Genomic DNA, 16,912 nt, shown 5'->3' on the forward strand with positions numbered 1-16,912 from the left:
AATATTTATGTCCTCCTCCTTGATGTAATCGCAGATGGAATTGAAGCGTCACTTTATTTGTCCCGTCCTCTTGTGAAACCATGGTTCCTTGGCTAGAGCAATGACACCAGTGTTTTCATAGAACAAAGTCATTGGATCTAGTGCACTTGGCACAACTCCAAGATATGTCATGAACTGATTCATCCACACACCTTCTTTGCCACCTCCGAGGAAGCTATGTACTCCGCTTCGCATGTAGAATCAGCTACCATGCTTTTCTTGGAACTGCACCAGCATACCACACCCCCATTGAGAATAAATACTTATCCGGTTTGTGACTTAGAGTCATCCGGATCAGTGACAAAGCTTGCATCGACAAACCCTTTACGACGAGCTCTTTGTCACCTCTATAAACGAGAAACATTTCCTTAGTCCTTTTCAGGTACTTCATAATATTCTTGACCACTGTCCAGTGCTCCATTCCTAGTTTACTTTGAAACCTTCCTGCCATACTTATGGCAAGGCTGACATCAGGTATTGTGCACAACATTGCATACATGATAGAGCTTATGGCTGAAGCATAGGGGACGACACTCATCTTTTCTCTATCTTCGGTAGTTACTCGACACTGAGTCTTACTCAACTTCATAGGTTGTAGCACCAAACCTTTCGGTTGCATCATATACAACTCTTCCTTAAGGAAACCTTTAAGGAACATTGTTTTGACATCCATTTGCCAAATTTCATAATCGAAAAATGCAGCTATTGCTAACATGATTCTGACGGACTTAAGCATCGCTACGGGTGAGAAAGTCTCATCGTAGTCAACTCCTTGAACTTGTGAAAAACCCTTTGCCACAAGTCGAGCTTTATAGACGGTGACATTACCGTTCACGTCTGTCTTCTTCTTAAAGACCCATTTATTCTGAATAGCCTTTCGCCCTTCAGGTAATACTTCCAAAGTCCATAGTTTGTTTTCTTACATGGATCCTATCTTGGATTTCATGGCCTCTAACCATTTGTTGGAATCCGGGCCCACCATTGCTTCTTCATAGCTCGTAGGTTCATCGTTGTCTAACAACATGATTGATAAGATAGGGTGATCGTACACTTCAGGAGCAGTATGTGCCCTTGTCGACCTACGAGGTTCGATAGCAACTTGATTTGAAGCTATATGATCATCATCAACAACTTCCTCTTCAACTGACGCACGCGCCACAGAAACTTCTTTGTGTGTTGCGCCACTTGCTGGTTGAAGTAAAGGTTCTATAACCCCATCAAGTTCTATCTTCCTCCCACTCAATTCCTTCGAGAGAAACTCTTTCTCAAGAAAAGATTCGTTTTTAGTGACAAAAACTTTGCCTTCGGATCTGAGATAGAAGGTGTACCCAACTGTTTCTTTTGGGTATCCTATGAAGACACACTTTTCCACTTTGGGTTCCAGCTTTTTAGGCTGAAGCTTTTTGACATAGGCATCACATCCCCAAACTTTAAGAAACGACAACTTTGGATTCTTGCCAAACCACAGCTCATATGGCGTCGTCTCAACGGATTTTGATGGTGCCCTATTTAAAGTCAATGCAGTTGTCTCTAATGCATAACCCCAAAATGATAATGGCAAATCGGTAAGAGAAATCATAGAACAAACCATATCCAATAAAGTACGATTACGATGTTCGGACACACCATTACATTGTGGTGTTCCACGCGGTGTCAACTGTGAAACAATTCCACATTTTCTTAAGTGGGTGCCAAACTCATAACTCAGATATTCTCATCCTCGATCAGGTCGTAGGAATTTGATCTTCTTGTTACGATGATTCTCAACTTGACTCTGAAATTGCTTGAACTTTTCAAACATTTCAGACTTGTGTTTCATCAAGTAAATATAGCCATATCTACTCGAATCATGTGTGAAGGTGAGGAAATAACGATAACCACCGCGCGCCTCTATGCTCATTGGTCCGCACACATCAATATGTATGATCTCCAACAAGTCACTTGCATGCTCCGTTGTTCCGGAGAACAGAGTCTTAGTCATCTTGCCCATGAGGCATGGCTCACATGTGTCAAGTGATTCAAAATCAAGTGACTCTACAAGTCCATCAGCATGGAGTTTCTTCATGTGTTTTATACCAATATGACCTAAGCGATAGTGCCACAAGGAAGTGGTGCTATCATTATCAACTCTACATCTTTTGGCTTCAATGTTATGGATATGTGAGTCATCACTATCGAGATTCAACATGAACAAACCCCTCACATTGGGTGCATGACCATAAAATATATTACTCATATAAATAGAACAACCATTATTCTCTGACTTAAATGAGTAACCGTCTCGCAAAAAACAAGATCTAGAGATAATGTTCATGCTTAACGCATGCACTAAATATCAATTATTTAGGTTCATCACTAATCCCGACGGTAATTGAAGTGAGAGCGTGCCGACGGCAATTGAATCAACCTTGGAACTATTTCCCACGCGCATCGTCACTTCGTCCTTTGCCAACCTCCATCTATTACATAGTTCCTGTTTTGAGTTGCAAATGTGAGTAACCGAAACGGTATCAAATACCCACACACTACAATGACAGTTGGTGAGGTACACATCAATAACATGTATATCAAATATACCTTGTTTGGCATTGGCCATCTTCTTATCGGCCAAATACTTGGGGCAGTCCCGCTCTGTGTTTCCAGTCCCCTTGTAATGATAGCACTCAGTTTCCAGCTTGGGGCCAGCCTTGGGTTTCTTCGTGGGAGGGGAAACTGCTTTGCCACTCTTCTTGGAGTTACCCTTCTTTTCCTTGCCGTTTTTCTTGAAACTAGTGGTTTTATTGACCATCAACACTTGATGTTCTTTCTAGATTTCTAACTTAGCGACTTTCAGCATCGCAAATAGCTCGGCAACTGATTTATTCATCCCTTTGCATGTTGTAGTTCAACACAAAGCTTTTATAGCAAGGTGGTAGTGATTGAAGAACTCTGTCAGTGATTGCCTCTGGCGGAAGAACAATTCCCAACTCAGCGAGACGGTTAGAGTACCCAGACATTCTGAGCACATGCTCACTGATAGACCCTTTCTCCTCCATTTTGCAAGCATAGAAATTATCGGAGGTTTCATACCTCTCGATCCGGGCATTCTTCTCAAAGATAAACTTCAACTCCTAGAACATCTCATATGCTCCATGGCGTTCAAAATGTCTTTGAAGTCCCGGTTCTAAGCCATATAAAATTGCACATTGAACTACTAAGTAGTCATCCAAACACGATTGCCAGATGTTCATATTATGTTGGGTCATCGGTTGGGGTGGTGCATCACCTAACGATGCATCAAGGACATAAGCCTTTTGAGAAACCGTGAGAACAATTCTTAGATTTCGTGTCGAGTCTACAAAGTTACTCCCATCATCTTTCACCTTAGCTTTCTCTAGGAACGCATTAAAATTCAAGGGTGCTACTGCGCGAGCCATTGAGCTGCAACATAAAATTTGCAAAGATTACTTAGACTATATTTAAGATAATGAGTTTAGTTAATCATATTACTAATAAACTCCCACTCAAATTGACATCCATCAAGTCATTCAAGTGACACATGATCCAAATTCACCAACTCAAGTCTGATCATCACGTGAGTTGAGTTGGCTTCAAAGGTGAACATCTCTATGTAGATCATATCTACTATATGACCCATGTTTGACCTTTCGGTCTCTTGTGTTCCGAGGCTATGTCTGTACATGCTAGGATCGTCAAGTTTAACCCGAGTGTTCCGCATGTGCAACTGTCTTGCACCCGTTGTATGTGAACGTAGAGTCTATCACACCCGATCATCACGTGGTGTCTCGAAACGATGAACTTTCACAATGGTGCACACTCGGGGAGAACACAATTTTATCTTGAAATTTTAGTGAGGGATCACCTTATAATGCTACCTCATCCTAAGCAAAATAAGGTGCATAAAAGGATTAACATCACATGCAAATCATAAGTGACATGATATGGCCATGAACTTGTGCTTTTGATCTCCATCTTCAAAGCACCAGCATGATCTCCATCGTCACCGGCGCCACACCATGATCTCCACCATTGTGCTGCCATAGAGGTTGTCGCGCTAACTTATGTTGTTACTACTAAAGCTACTGAACTAGCGATAAAGTAAAGCATCACCAAGCGCAAAAATAATTAAAGTCAACCTTATGGCTCCTGCCGGTTGCCGTAGCATCGACACGCAAGTCGATACTTAACTATTACAACATGATCATCTCATACATCAAATATATTATATCATGTCTTTGGCCATATCATATCACAACATACCGTGCAAAAACAAGTTAGGCGTCCTCTAATTTGTTGTTGCATGTTTTACGTGGCTTCTATGTGTATCTAGCATGATCGCATCTTACTTACGCAAAACCACAACGGTGATATACAACTTGCTATTTAACCATCTCCAAGGATCGCCTTAGTCAAACCCGATTCAGCTAAAGTAGGAGAAACAGACACCCATCAGCCATCTTTATGCAACAAGTTTCATGTTAGTCGATGGAACTGGTCTCTCGTAAGTGTACAAGTAATGTTGGTCTAGGCCGCTTCATCCAACAATACCGCTGAATCAAGAAAACACTAAGGAGGGAAGCAATATGAATACCAACGCCCACAAACTCCTTTGTGTTCTACTCGAGATGTCATCTACGGATAGACCTAGCTCATGATGCCACTGTTGGGGAACGTTGCATGGGAAACAAAAAACTTCCTACGCACACATAAGATCTATCCATGGTGAAGACCATCTACGAGAGGAGAGATCAGATCCACATACCCTTGGAGATCGCTAAGAGGGAAGCATTAAGACACGCGGTTGATGTAGTCGAACGTCTTCGCGATCCAAATCGCAAGCCGTCCCATGATCCAATCACGCTCTAGCGCCGGACGAACGACACCTCCGTGTTCAACACACGTGCAGCTTGATGACGATCTCCGCCTTCTTGATCCAGCAAGAGAGACGAAGAGGTAGCTGAATTCTCCAACATCACGATAGCGTGATGACGATGATGCTGGAGCTAATCAGACAGGGCTTCGTCGTGCACTACCGGAATAACCTACGGGGTGTCACGAAGTAGTGGTTGGAGAGGGGCTGTGTCCTGGCTTGAGGTGCGGCTAGCCTCTCTCCCATCCACTATATATAGGAGGGAGGGAGGGGTAGCACCCTAGGGAAATCCTTAGAGTTCGGCCGACGCACACAAGGAGGGAGGAGTCCTCCTTCAATTTGGTTTGGTGGAGGAGGAGTCGTCCTCCTAGTGGGTTTGCCCCACCCCCTCTCTATTTTCTCTCTTTGGCGCATAAGCCCATTAGGCTGTCCGCCCAGCCCACTAGGGGCTGGTGGCCACCTTTTGGGTCTATGTTTCCCCCTTCGGGTGGGTGGCCCCTCCCGGTGGACCTCCGGAAACCATTCGTCACTGCCGATACATTACTGGAAATGCCCGAAAACCTTATGACATCCAAATATAGCTTTCCTATATATTAATCTTTGTCTCCGGACCATTCCGGAACTCCGCATGACGTCCGGGATCTTATCCGGGACTCCAAACAACATTCGGTCACCAACATACATAATTCAACTATATCGAAACGTCACCGAACCTTAAGTGTGCAGACCCTGCGGATTCGAGAACTATGTAGGCATGACTGAGACACTATCCGGTCAATAACAAATAGCAGGACCTGGATGTCCATATTGTCTCCTACATATTCTAAGAAGATCTTTATCGGTTGAACCTCTATGTCAAGGATTCAGTTAATCCCGTATAACATTCCCTTTGTCCTTCGGTATGTTACTTGCCCGAGATTCGATCGTCAGTATCTCTATACCTATTTAAATCTTGTTACCGACCAGTATCTTTACTCGTTCCGTAATACAAAATATCGTGGCTAACTCTTTAGTCACATTGCTTGCAAGGCTTGTTGTGATGTTGTATTACTGAGTGGGCCTCGAGATACCTCTCCGTCATATGGAGTGACAATCCCAGTCTTGATCCATGCTAACTCAACAGACACCTTCGAAGATACCTGTAGAGCAACTTTATAGTCACCCATTTACGTTGCGACGTTTGATACACACAAGGTATTCTTCCGGTGTCAGTGAGTTACATGATCTCATGGTCATAGGAACATATACTTGACATGCAGAAAAATAGTAGCAATAAAATGACACGGTGACATGCTATGTTCATAGTTTGGGTCTTGTCCATCACATCATTCTCTTAATGATGTGATCCCGTTATCAAGTGACAACCCTTGTCTATGGCTAGGAAACTTTGACCGTCTTTGATCAATGAGCTAGTCCGCTAGAGGCTTACTAGGGACAGTGTGTTGTCTACGTATCCACACATGGATCTGAGTTTCCATTCAATACAATTCTAGCATGGATAATAAATGATTATCTTTAACAAGGAAATATAATAATAACTATTTTATTATTTCCTCCATTGCATATTTCCAACAATCTCCGCCAATCACTTTCTCCTCTATGTGAGGGGAACCCCTTGGATCTTGATCTTGGAGTTCTTTGTGAGCTCCTTGTTCTTGCTCTCATATTCCACCATAGCTTTTGTTGCTGTGGAGGGATTTGAGTGTGAGGGACTTGAACACTTCGTGTGTTCTAGCATTGCATTAGTTGCATCGGTTTGAGTTCTCCACAGTGATACGTGGAAGTGAAAATTTGAGAAGCTTATTACCCTTTGGTACTTGGTACCCTAGAGATTGTTCTTCGTGGATGCTTTGGCATCCTAGAAGCTTGGTGGTGCCTTGGAGCTCAATCATTGTAGTGTAAAGCTCCAGGAAAACGCCGGGGTCTCCAATTAAGTTGTGGAGATTGCCCCGAGCATTTGAGGCCACCTCGAAGCCATATGCCATTGTGGTGAAGCTTCATGTTGGGAGCCTCCAATTAAGTTGTGGAGATTGCCCCAACCTTTTTTGTATGGATTCGGTGACCGCCTTCAAGGTTCCCTTAGTGGAATCACGATATCTTGCATTGTGCGAGGGTGTGAGGAGATTACGGTGACCTTAGTGGCATCTTGGGGAGCATTGTGCCTCCACACTGCTCCAAACGGAGATTAGCATCCGCAAGGGTGTGAACTTAGGGATACATCATCGTCTCCGCGTGCCTCGGTTATATATTACCCGAGCTCTTTACTTATACACTTTACTTTGTGATAACGATATTGTTTCTTGTTATATATATTGCTATCACTTAGTTGTTTATCTTGCTTAGCATAAGTTGTTGGTGCACATAGGTGAGCCTAGTTGTTTTAAGGTTTGTGCTTAACAAATTAAATGTTAGTTTATCCCACATTTGTTCAAGCCTAAACCATAATTATTTTGAAGAGCCTCTTCACCCCACCCCCCCCCTCTAGGCGACATCCATGTCCTTTCACATATGCCTAAGAGGTGGTGGACCAGCCCGTGGTGGGCTGGGCGGCCAACCCCTATGGGCCTATGCGCCCAAGTGTGGAAGTGTGTGCATGGGGGGTCCGAATTGGAGGAGGACTCCTCCTCTTGGGGGCCGCTGACCTATGTGCACCCCTTCCCCCCTCCTATATATATTGGAGAGGAGAGAGGACAGCCGCACCCCTAAGGCATGGCCCATCTCTCTCTCACTTCCTCTAGTTCGTTTATCCTCTAGATCGATTCGGTAGTGCATGACGAAGCCCTGCTGGATCAGCTCCACCACCACCACCATCACGCCGCCGTGCTATCAGAGAACTCATCTACCTCTCTGCCCCTCCTGCTGGATCAAGAAGGCGGACATCATCATCGAGATATACGAGTGTTGAATGGGGAGGTGTCGTCCGTTCGACATTAGATCATGATTGGATCGCGAGGCGTCTTTCAATTTGGATCACGAAGATGTTCAACTACATCAACTGCGTTTATTAATACTTCCCTCTAAGCGATCTACAAGGGTATGTGGATCCGATCTCTCCTCTCGTAGATGGTCATCACCATGGATAGATATTGTATGTGCGTAGGAAATGTTTTGTTTCCCATGCAACGTTCCTCATTAGTGGCATCATGAGCTAGGTCTATGCGTAGATGACATCTCGAGTAGAACACAAAGGAGTTTGTGGGTGTTGATATTCATATTGCTTCTGTCCTTAGTATTTTCTTAGTTCAACGGTATTGTGGGATGAAGCGTCCCGGACCAACCTTACTCGTCCACGTACGAGAGACTGGTTCCATCGACTGACATGCAACTTGTTGCATAAAGATGGTTGGCGGTTGTCTGTCTCTCCTACTTTAGTTGAATTAGATTCGACAGAGGCGGTTCTTGTAGAAGGTTAAATAGAAACTTGCATATCACCTTGTGGTTTTGCGTAGGTAAGAAGCGTTCTTGCTAGATACCCATAGCATCCACGTAAAACATGCAACAACAAATTAGAGGACGTCTAACTTGTTATTGCACGGTATGTTGTGATATGATATGGCCAAAGACATGATGATATATATTTGATGTATGAGATGATCATGTTGTAATAGTTAATATCGACTTGCATGTCGATGCTACGGCAACCGGTAGGAGCCATAGGGTTGTCTTTAATTACTGTATGATCTGCGTGTCAATCACTACGCGCTATGGTTGGCGCGGCAACCTTGATGGCAACATGATGATTGAGATCATGATGATGGAGATCATGGTATTGCACCGATGACGATAGAGATCATGCCGGTGCTTTGGATATGGAGATCAAAAGCACAAGATCATGACCATATCATGTCATTTATTATTTGCATTGCATGTTAATCCTTTTTATGCACCTTGTTTTGATTAGGATGATGGTAGCATTATAAGGCGATCCCTCACTAGAATTTTAAGATAAAATTGTGTTCTCCCTGAGTGTGCACAGTTGCGAAAGTTCGTCGTTTCGAGACACCACGTGATGATCGGGTGTGATAGACTCTACGTTCACATACAATGGGTGCAAGACAGTTTTTCACATGCGGAAAACTCGGGTTAAACTTGACGAGCCTAGCATGTATAGACATGGCCTCGGAACACAAGAAACCGAAAGGTCGAACATGAGTCATATAATAGATATGATCAACATGAGGATGTTCACCATTGAAACCAGCTCATCTCACGTGATGCTCGAACTTGGGTTGGTGGATTTGGATCATGTTTCACTCTAATGACTAGAGGGATGTCAATTTGAGTGGGAGTTTTTAGTAATATGATTAACTAAACTCATTATCTTGAACAATAGTCTAAGTAAACTTTGCAAATTTATGTTGTAGATCAATGGCTCGCGCGGTAGCACCCTTGAATTTTAATGCGTTCCTAGAGAAAGCCAAGCTGAAATATGATGGAAGTAACTTCGTAGAGTGGGGCCATAATCTGAGGAATGTCCTCACGGTTTTCCAAAAGGCTCATGTCCTTGATGCACCGCTTGGTGATGCGCCCCCCTCCCGGCGACTGAAGACGTTATGAATGTCTAGCAGTCGCGTCCTGATGACTACTCAGTAGTTCAGTGTGCCATTTTGTATGCTTAGAACTGGGACTTCAAAGACGTTTTGAACGTCATGGAGCATATGAGATGTTCCAGGAGTTGAAGTTCATTTTTGAACAGAATGCTCGGATCAAGAGGTATGACACCTCTGATAAATTCTATGCTTGCAAGATGGAGGAGAATGGGTCTGTCAGTGAACATGTACTCAGAATGTCTAGGTATTCTCCCACCATAGGCAATCACTGACAAAGTTCTTCAATCACTTCCACCTAGCTATAAAGGCTTTGTGTTGAACTACAATATGCAAGGGATGAATAAATCAGTCGTCGAGCTGTTTGCGATGCTGAAAGTCGCTGAGTCAGAAATTCAGAAGGAAAATCACGTGTTTATGGTCAATAAAACCACTAGTTTCAAGAAAAATGGCAAGGGCAAGAAGAGTGGAAAAGCAGTTGCCCCTGCCGCGAAGAAACCCAAGGTTGGACCCAAGCCAGAAATTGAGTGCTTTCATTACAAGGGAACTGGTCACTCGAAGCAGAACTGCCCCAAGTATCGCACCGACAAGAAGGCGACCAACAACAAACAAGGTATATATGATATACATGTTATTGATGTGTACCTCACCAACTCTCGTTGTAGTGTCTGGGTATTTGATACCGGTTCGGTTGCTCACATTTGCAATTCAAAGTAGGAACTATGGAATAGACAAAGGTTGGCGAAGGACGAAATGACGATGTGTGTGGGAAATGGTTCCAAGGTTGATGTGATCGCCGTCGTCACGCTCTCACTTCAATTACCATCGGGATTAGTGATGAACCTGAATAATTGTTATTTAGTGCCCGCGTTAAGCATGAACATTATATCTGCATCTTGTTTATTGCGAGACGGTTACTCATTAAATGAGAGAATAATGGTTGTTCTATTTATATGAGTAATGTATTTTATGGTCATGCACCCAATGATAGGGGTTTGTTCTTATTGAATCTTGATAGTAATGACACACATCTTCATAACATAGATGCCAAAAGATGGAGAGTTGATAATGATAGTACCACTTTCTTGTGGCACTGTCGCTTAGATCATATTGGTGTAAAACGCATGAAGAAACTCCATGCTGATGGATTTTTGGAGCCACTTGATTTTGAATCAGTTGACACATGTGAACCATGCCTCATGGGCAAGATGACCAAAACTCTGTTCTTCGGAACAATGGAGCGAGCAAGTGACTTATTGCAAATCATACATATTGATGTGTGCGGTTGATATGTCCCAAGCGTATCTATAATTTCTGCTTGTTCCATGATTTTTTGGGTGACATTGTTATATGTTTTGCTACACTTTTATATCATTTTACACATATTTGGACTAACCTACTAACTCAGTGCACCCAGTGACAGTTTTCACAAGCTTTTACCCAATTTTCTGAAGCCCGAAAAATTCTAGGAAAAATATATAATAAAACAAGCGAAACAGAAGCTTCCGGATCACCGAAGATGGGCCAGTGGGGGCGAGGGGCTGCCCAGGCGACCTGTTGGTGCGGTGAGGCCCTAGGCCACGCCAGGAGGCTGCGTGGGTGGGCCCACCTCCTCCGGTGCCCTCCTTTGGCCTATATTTAGAGTCCCGAGAGGAAACCCTTCCACAACTTCCAAAATCACGAATTTCTCCATCGTTCCGCCGTCGCAGCGTGTTGGGGATATTGCCTGTTAAAGTGACCCGCCGAATATGGGCCGGGTTACAGTTAAGGCGATTCATCCTTTAGGGCTAGTTGGGCCTCAGCCTGGGCGGTTCAAAGTCGCAGGATGGTTATGATTTATGGAAGGACTCTGGGTTTTGCAAAAAGGCGACTTAGAGACCGCGGTGGTCACGATTTGTAAAAAGGAAGGGACTCTTGTAAACCCTAAGGCTTCGACCTATATATAAAGGCGAGTCTGGAGGGGGAGAGGCAGGTTAGAAATCATCGAGTGCTAGGTTTAGGCGAGTTACGCCTTCCTTGTAATCGAATCCATATCAATACACACAAAAGCAGGACGTAGGCTATTACCTCTTCTCGAGGGGCCGAACCTGGGTAAATCGCCGTGTCTCTCCCGCTTAACCCCTTTGAGTCGCCACCAAGGTGCGATGGCTCCAGTACTAAGTCCTTTCACGAGGACATCTGCCGTGACAAAACCACGACAGTTGGCGCCCACCGTGGGGCCTGCGCACGGTGGAGTTGAGTTCTCAAAGGGAGCCCTACCAGGGTCTGGGAGTTATGCGGCGGCGCTCATGACTTGGAGCCGACGCGGCATCGCCTACATCGACAACCGGCGATGGGGACCGGAAGCAAATTCTCTCGAATCAGGCTACAGGGCCCCCTTCGGCAAGATCAACGTCTTCATCAGCATGATCGGGTCATCTGTTCCTGAGCCGGACGTCTCCTCCGACATCGTCGAGCCGGCCAGGTACGTTCATCCAGTCGTAACCCGGAATCTGACCCGCCCGGTCTTTGTGGGCTTCACGCAGGGGTCGGAGGAGCCAGAGCACGCGGCGGCTCAGGAGGTTATCCCCATCAACTCTGACGACGAGTCATCCATGGGCGATTCCGATTCCATCCAGTCCCTCCACGGAGACGGTCTCAGGGGCTTGTCATTGGCCATGGATCCGAAAATCCTCGATCGAACCCGCCGCGATCGCCATCTACATGGCCGGGGCGACTCAACCCGCACAGAATCCCGCCGGAGGCGATGGAACCGGCGGGACGTCCAGAAGTGCGTCAGCAGTCCTGGTGGATTTAGCGTCGGAAATCACAAGACTAATGTCAACCCCCCTCACGCCTGAGAACCAAGAAGAGATAAATGCGGAGTTAGCAAAACTGAGGGAGGCGGTGGCAAAGGCCCATCAGGATGCTGAGACGGAGTCCGCCGGGATGGAAACTCGACAAGCCCAGATTACGGCCGAATGGATGCGGTTGAACACCGACAATTGGCGGCTTGAAAGACAGCAGCGCGCATCCGACGCCGTCCATCAGCGGAGGCACCAGGGACGCCTGCCCCATGATCTTAATCCAACTCGCCTGTTCGACACTCCCCAAACACCCGGGATGGGAGCCGCTCCAGCAGGAGGGCTCGGCCGCCCTCCTAACCCGCCGATTCAGACGACTGAGGGTCAAATTCCTCGTTTTCGTACCCCTCGAGGCCACTTCTCTAACCCGGTGGATAACGTGCTTGCCGCAACTCGCCATCTGGAGTCTCTCCCGATCCACGGCAACACCCCAGCTGAGATCGAAGCAAGGAACGCCATCGAGATGTTGAAAACGGCGGTGGTCCAAAACGCACAGTTCTCGCACAACCCCGAGAGGTTGCACTCCACCCCCCAGGCGAGCTATACCAGGGGTTGGCCGGAGGATCAGCCAGCCGTAAACAGCGCCCCGCGACACCTCCCGCAGGACAACCCGCCCGAGCGGGACCCGCCGGGCAAAGTTCCACCCAACATTCAAGAGGCTCAGACTCATCCCGCGGGGACCGGAGGGCGAGTTGGGGTGCCCTGCTTGTCCCTGGCCCTTCGAAACGAGAGAATGCCCAAGGATTTCAAAGGACCGAGAAAGGTGCCTAATTACACACCAGATCTCGAACCAACATCTTGGATCGAGGGCTATGAGATCGCCATGGACATGCTCGACGTAAACGAGGCGGTTTGCGCCAGATATTTCACCATGATGCTCGAGGGATCGGCACGCACTTGGCTGAAAAATTTACCCCCCAATTCTATCCAGTCCTGGGCCGAGTTGAAGGAGCGTTTCATCAAAAACTTCCGGGGAACCTGTAAACGGCCAATGACAATCGTCGACTTGCAACACTGCATGCAACGCCCGGATGAGTCGGCGCATCATTGGTCGCGGCGAGTCGCGGAAATTATCCATTCATCGGATGGCATCACGGCAGCGCAAGCTGTGCTTATCCTCGAGCACAACTGCCACTACGAACCGCTGGTCCAGAAACTGGGGCGACTCAAACGGAAAGTTCAGGATATGGGCGAGCTGATGGATACCCTCACTAGGTACGCCGAAGCCGATGATACCAAGGATCCCGGTGAGGATGGCAAGGGTAACTCGCCCAAGAAGGGCGATTCGACGAATAAGCATACCCGCCTCCAAGGCCGCAACCGTCATAACCAGGGGACCAACGGCAAGCGTAGGCCGCATGAGGAGCCCTCGGATCTGGTTGCCAACACCAACGCCAATGACGGCAAAAAGAAGAATCGAGGCTTCAGTGGGAAAAGACCGCGTAACTACGAAGAGCTACTCAAAGGCCCTTGCCCGCCCGCGGAGCGTTTCTTCTCGCTGAGATGATGGTGGAGGGATTGACGAGACTGGTAGGTGATAAAAAGGTAAATCACCGGGCGTACAGCGTAATTGAGCCGGCAGTTCCCAGATATCTCCACTGGTCCGAACAGACCATAACATGGAGCAGAGAGGATCACCCGCCGAGAATAGATAACCCGGGCGACCTGGCCTTGGTCGTGGCTCCCCAAGTGGCGGGTTACACTCTGTCGAAAGTGCTAATGGATGGCGGCAGCAACATTAATATCCTATACTTCGACACCTTCCGGAGGATGAATCTATTAGAGAAAGACTTGATGCCTTCAACCACGGTCTTCCACGGCATCGTCCCGGGCAAATCGGCTTATCCGATTGGCCGGGTCAGGCTCTCAGTAGCGTTTGGAACTGCACAGAACTTCAGGTCAGAGTCTCTGGTCTTCGAGGTGGTCAAATTAAAAAGCCCGTACCATGCGCTGTTCGGGCGACCGGCTTACGCTCGCTTCATGGCCCGCCCGTGCTACGTCTACCTCAAGCTCAAAATGCCTGGTCCTAAAGGGCCCATCACGGTCGACGGAGATAGAAGAATTGCAAAGGAGTGTGAGGAAGGAGACGCGGCCTACGCGGAAGTCGCCTGCGCGGCGGAAGAGCTCAAAAACCACCGGGCCAATGTTGTCCCGGCAGACATGTCACCACTCAAGAAACCGACTACAGATTCCGAGTCGCCCCTCAAGTTTAAACCAACGGATGACACGAAGACAGTCGACTTCGTCCCTGGCGATTCATCTAAGCAGTTTACCATTGGAACGGGTCTGGACCCCAAATAGGAAAGCGCGCTCATCGAATTCATCCGTGAGAATCGGGACATCTTCGCATGGAAACCCTCTGACATGCCGGGTGTACCGAGAGAATTCGCTGAGCACCATCTTAATATTGACCCAAAATGCAAACCTGTCCAACAATACCTCCACAGGTTTAACGAGGAGCGACGGAAGGCGATTGGAGAGGAAGTCGCCCGTCTTTTAGCCGCCGGGTTCATCGTGGAAGTCTTTCACCCCAAATGGCTAGCTAACCCGGTGTTAGTACTCAAGAAGAATGGCACGTTCCGTATGTGTATTGACTATACGGACCTCAACAGAGCTTGCCCCAAGGATCCTTTCGCTCTTCCCCGCATCGACCAAATCATTGACTCGGTGGCGGGATGCGAACGATTGTGCTTTTTGGACGCTTATTCAGGTTATCATCAGATCAAAATGGCTATGGAAGATCAAGAGAAGACTGCTTTCATAACCCCCTTCGGGGCCTTTTGCTATGTGTCCATGCCGTTCGGGCTCAAGAGCGCAGGAGCGACTTACCAACGCTGCATCCAGAATTGTCTTCATAGCCAAATTGGCCGCAATGTCCATGCTTATGTTGACGACATTGTGATCAAGACCCGCCGGGAGGAGACACTTCTGGAAGACCTTAAGGAAACCTTTGATAATTTACGGGTATATCAGATGAAGCTAAATCCTACCAAGTGCGTTTTCGGCGTACCTGCGGGAAAACTACTGGGTTTCTTGGTATCGGAGCGCGGCATCGAGGCTAACCCGGACAAAATTGAAGCGGTTACTTCCCTCGGCAAGCCGACGAATGTTAACCAAGTTCAGCGATTGGCGGGTCGCATTGCGGCTCTCAGTCGTTTTGTAAGCCGCCTCGGAGAAAAGGCGATTCCTCTTTATCAATTGTTGAGGAAGTCTGACCGATTCGTGTGGACAGAGGAGGCTGACGAGGCACTTCAGGCCTTGAAACATCAATTGGTTAACCCGCCGGTCCTGGCGGCCCCGACTGAAAAGGAGCCTATGCTCCTGTATATCGCCGCGAATTCCAAAGCGGTCAGCGTGGCTGTGGTCATCGAAAGAAAGGAGGAAGGAAAGGAATACCCGGTACAACGCCCGGTGTACTTTATCGGTGAGGTGTTAACTCTTTCCAAACAGCGATACCCACATTGGCAGAAACTGGTCTATGGGGTGTTCATGGTGAGTCGAAAGCTTAAACATTATTTCCAAGAACACCCAATCACCGTGGTCAGTTCCGTGCCCCTCGGCGACGTCATCCAAAACCGCGAGGCAACAGGGCGAATCGCCAAATGGGCAATAGAACTTGGGTCACATCACATTCAGTATACCCCCCGCACGGCCATCAAGTCCCAGGCACTAGTTGATTTCGTCAATGATTGGACGGAGCTTCAGGCTCCGGAAGATCGGCCTGACCTTACCTATTGGACTATTTATTTTGATGGATCCAGGCAGTTGGAGGGCTCGGGGGCGGGTGTGGTGTTGATATCCCCTCAAGGAGATAAGTTCTGCTACGTCCTCCGGCTCATGTTCCCTTGTACAAATAATGCAGCAGAGTATGAAGCACTGCTTCACGGTTTGCGACTAGCAAAAGAGATGAACCTAACCCGAGTCAGATGTTTTGGGGACTCAGATCTGGTGGCGCAACAGGTTTCGGGCACCTGGGACTCTCGAGATCCTATGATGGCGGCTTACAGGCGAGCCGTATCTGACGTGGCGGGCTATTTTCATGGGTACCAGGTTGATCATGTTGATCGGCGACTCAACGAAGCAGCTGATGCCCTCTCGCGACTCGGCTCACAGAGAAAACCGGTCCCCCCTAATGTCTTCTTGGATGTCCTGCATAAACCGTCCGTAACTGTACCCACGGAGGAGGAATTGGCGATACCAGATCCCGAGTCTCAGCTTGTGGCGGCTCTCCGTGTCGCTCCGGATTGGGCTCTTCCTTATCTAGCTTATCTTGCTCGTGGCGAGTTACCCACTGACGAAATTTTGGCTCGCCAGATTGTTCGGCGTAGCAAGTCCATGGTCATCATTAATGGCGAGCTATATAAACGAAGTGCTTCAGGGGTCTTTCAGCGGTGCGTTTCCTCCGAGGAAGGATGCATAATCCTAAATGACATCCATTCTGGAGACTGCGGACATCACGCCGGGTCACGTTCTTTGGTATCAAAAGCCTTTCGACACGGTTTCTTCTGGTTGACGGCTCACGCAGATGCAGAAGATATAGTACGGCGGTGTGAGGGGTGCCAACGATATGGGAGACAGGCTCATGTGTCGGCTCAAGAATTGAGGATGATCCC

The sequence above is a fragment of the Hordeum vulgare genome, chromosome 3H (assembly GCF_904849725.1).
Source record: "Hordeum vulgare subsp. vulgare chromosome 3H, MorexV3_pseudomolecules_assembly, whole genome shotgun sequence".
Classification (NCBI taxonomy): Eukaryota; Viridiplantae; Streptophyta; class Magnoliopsida; order Poales; family Poaceae; genus Hordeum; species Hordeum vulgare.